Genomic DNA, 4,230 nt, shown 5'->3' on the forward strand with positions numbered 1-4,230 from the left:
AGCTATTTCTCTACCGTTCCATTCTCGAACAGCGCGGGAAAACCGAACACGTACGAGCTCTCGTTTATCTTATTTTGTGATAATGATCATTTCTCCCTATGGAGGTGGGTACCAACAAAATATTTTCACACTCTGAGGAAAAAGTTGTAATTGAAATTTTTAGAGTAGATCCTGGCGCGACGAAAAACACCTTTATTTCATTGATTGCTACCCCAATTCGCGTGGCCTCTTTCCCCTATTTCGTGATCATACAAAACGAGCTGCTCTTCTGTGGACGTTTTCGACGTTCTCCGTCAATCCTATCTGACGCGTTCATATATTGTATATCACCTGTGACACTGTTTCTCGTTTAGCACCACGTCACGTCACTTGTAGGGTTATTTAGGTTATACCTACGGACGTGAGCAACGATCGACCCGCATAAATTTCGGTTAGGCGCCGGAGGGGTACGAACCCTCGATCTCCTGTTTACTAGACAGGCGCTTTAACCAACTAAGCAACGACGCCGCAACAAGAGCCCATCACCTTGATCCCACAAAGAAGCCAAAAAGTTTTAACCTACCGAGGAACCTCCGGTGCCGCCTCAACAGGTTGAGGACTGGACATGGTTGTTGTAACTAGTTCATTTACAAATGGGACTGGATCAGTTCACCAGTGTGTGAATGTAATCAAGAAGAGCAGACAATTGAACATCTAGTCCAACGCTGTCCACTTCGATCATACCCTGGAATTCCCAACGACTTGTTCACTCTCACACCCAGCTTATTCAGTTAGTTGTCTTATATCGTATGTATATTGTATAAAATCACTTGTCTTATATCAACTGTGTATTATATAAAATGATCATACGATTAAATAAATAAGTTTGCCGCGGATACCACACTGCACAGCAAAACTCCAGAAGACGGCGAACAGGCGTAGTGTAAGCAGTCTCTGTAGTAGACCTGTTGCATTTGTAAAGTGTTCTGCCAATAAGTCACAGTCTTTGGTTTGCTTTTCCAACAACGTTAACACTGTGACCATTGAAATTTAAGTTATTCGTAACTGTAATCCCAAAATATTTAGTTTAGTAGCCTTTCGATTTGTGTGATTTACCATCTTATCGCAGTGTAGCGGATTCCTTTTAGTACTCTTGCGGATGACTTCACACATTTCATTATCTAGAGTCAATTGCCGCTTTCGCATCACAGAGGAGTAAACAGGATCGCTTCGTTAAATGGTCAGAAGTGTGCTCCAGTGGAAGTCCATCCAGTTGAAGGTGGAAATTAAAGATTTTTTACAGTGACCCTCGTGTCAGGACTAGTTAGATGGCCCATCAGCAGGGGATAAACCAGACGACCCTGTGGAATAATCTCAGCGACAGCTGACGCTATCCTCATCACCTACAATGCGTGCAGATCTTATTCACTATAGACGTTTGTCTGCGGTGATGATTTTGTCGCTGGTTCGTGGCCCAGGCCACCGCGGTGACGAGATGTTTGCCGTCCATCCTGTTCACAGACGAAGCCACCTTCACGAGGTATCGTCAACCACAACACCACCTGTCGGCCACAGAGAATCCCGACGCTATGGTGAAAGCGAACCATCAGCACGGGTTCAGCTTCATCCTGTGGGTAGGATTTATCGATGACCGCTACGCGGGACCAGGTTTTGGAACAACGCCTCACTGGCGTGTCTGCACTTCATGCTGATGACGCTGTCTGCCCTAGTGGAAAACGAGTCCTTGCTGGCGCGAAGGGTGGCGTGGCTACTACATGATGGTGATCCAGTTCACTGCTCTCTTGAGTGTGGGGTTAAAACACTTCTACAGACAGAAAATTTCCACTTGCCTGGCGTGTTCTCATGGGTGCTATCAATGATTAATAACTATACTCTCGATCTTTTGTCTGCTCAAGTGCGTATGGCTCTCTTTGAATGCGATTGTAGAAAGTTGAATCACGGGGAACGGGGGCGGGAGGGGGAGGGGTTGTAACAAATGTGACGAGTAAGGTGGGTTCCAACAATTCGTACTCCAAATCGCTCCATTTATCCCAGTCCGAAACATCTTTCATGCTTCTAACCAATGCCCCCTTTTTTTTTTTTTAATTTTGAAATCTGCGCCTCTTCTTATACAGTAGCGAAGAAGTATGCAGATTTTCCCATCCCAGTAAACGTAGGTCATAGCTTTTCCGGCAAATGAAACAAACCTTGCTCATTTCTGATTAAGGACTGTTGGCATCCACTCGTTGCTTTTTATCCCACTTTCAAATGGCTCTGAGCACTATGGGACTTAACAGCTATGGTCATCAGTCCCTTGGAACTTAGAACTACTTAAACCTAACTAACCTAAGGACATCACACAACACCCAGCTATCACAAGGCAGAGAAAATCCCTGACCCCGCCGGGAATCGAACCCGGGAACCCGGGCGTGGGAAGCGAGGCCATCCCACTTTCAGTTCTGACGTTAAATGGTAGGCACACGTTTCGCTCGTAGTAACAAACTGGATCGCGAAACTAGAGTTCTTCTTCTTTTAAAAGGATTCAAATACTGCGTAGAAATAAGTTTAGTCAGTTTCTTTTAGTCAATATTCATGGGATGCAACAACCAATTCGCACAGAAGTTTCACAAGGTTAATTCACCATGTAAAAGGTGTCTCATTCTGTTCCTTGATATGCTTATTGTGCGAATTGTTGCACCTATCTTTAATCGCCGATCATTCAGTATCAAATCGTGCGCCTTTCCGATCTTTTCTTCTCTTATTGGAGTTTTATGAGCATCTCTGGTACATTTTCCTCTACCTGTTGGGGTCCTAGCACTGCGCCTGTGAAATTTTTAATGGTCCCAAACGCTGTAAGTTACACTAGAACCTGGTTTGCAATTTTCCAGAATAATTTGAATAACCCCAGTTCTTTCTCTTTGCTAATATCACTTATTAATTTTATTCCTCATACTTTCGTAGTATTATCCGTAGATAGCTCACGCCAATCAAATTATTATCCCTTGCTTTCAGAACAATGTGACCTGCTTCAGCAAGTTACCTCTGATGCTGTAATCTGATACTATCGGCTTCTTTCTGTTGTTTGTTTGCATTGGTCTGAATTTATCAACATTTAATGAGAGCACTTAGTACAAAAATACTTAGTCAGTGACAAACAGTATGGATTTCAAAACGGTATTCAACTGAAAAAATTACACTTACCTCGTCAGGTAATGTAAATGTCGTGTGACTAGGGCCTCCCGTCGGGTAGACCGTTCGCCGGGGGCAAGTCTTTCGATTTGACGCCACTTCGGCGACTTACGCATCGATGGGGATGAAATGATGATGATGAGGACAACACAACACCCATTCTCTGAGCAAAGAAAATCTCGGACTCAACCGGCAATCGAACCCCGGTCCTTAGGATTGACATTCTGTCGTGCTGACCACTTTTTTTTTTAAATTTTCATTTTGTTCGGTACTGTTCGTTGCGTTTGGTCGGGGAGGACGTCAGATGAGATCCGTTCAAGTTCATCGTTGATTCCTTTACTCAGTTCTTTTATTACAGAGGGCAAGCAACCCTCTGATCGAACACGCTGAGCTACCGTGCCGGCACCGGTGCGGGCATCTCGTCAGATGATATACTAGAATCAATAAATCAGAAATTGTTAACATTGGAAATATTTTGTGACGCAACCAGGCACAAATATTATTAAAAAGCTTTATTTTGAGATCATAACCTGTTGCAGACTATCATGCTCATCCTGGCTAACGTTTTCAATTACACTGATGTTTTTGTCAGCAGCATGTCGTCAGTTCCAGCACTGCACAAGAACATTTGATATTTGGGATGCAACATATTTTTTCTCGACCAGTTTCGGTTGAAAAATTGCAGAATTTGTTTGGCACGTCATTGAATATTTCGCTTCAGCCGCTATAGTTTTATGAAGTTCCGATAGGTGTCGGCACTATACGCAGCCATCAAAATACCGTCTGTAACGAAGGTACATTACAAACAGAGAGCTGACATTGAGTTTCTTTTGGCAGAAAACTGTAGCATCGCAGATATTCGTGGCCGCCTGCAGAATGTCTACGGAGACCTGGCAGTAAACAAAAGCACGGTGAGTCGTTGGGCGAGGCGTGTGTCGTCATCGTAACAAGATCGCGCAAATCTGTCCGATCTGCCGCATGCCGGCCGGCCGCACACAGCTGTGACTCCTGCAGAGCTATCCTCAGGAAATTGAAGAAACCACTTCAGTCTGTTCGTCGCCG

General features: G+C 44.2%; 1 non-coding gene across 1 annotated transcript; it reads right to left on the reverse strand.

Annotated features, from left to right (window-relative positions):
- Nucleotides 1-433: 433 nt before the first annotated feature.
- Trnat-agu (transfer RNA threonine (anticodon AGU)) lies at nucleotides 434-507 on the reverse strand. Its single transcript has one exon. It is a non-coding gene; the product is annotated as a tRNA-Thr (tRNA).
- Between the last annotated feature and the right edge of the window lie 3,723 nt (nucleotides 508-4,230).

This window comes from Schistocerca nitens, chromosome 4, assembly GCF_023898315.1.
Source record: "Schistocerca nitens isolate TAMUIC-IGC-003100 chromosome 4, iqSchNite1.1, whole genome shotgun sequence".
Taxonomy (NCBI): domain Eukaryota; kingdom Metazoa; phylum Arthropoda; class Insecta; order Orthoptera; family Acrididae; genus Schistocerca; species Schistocerca nitens.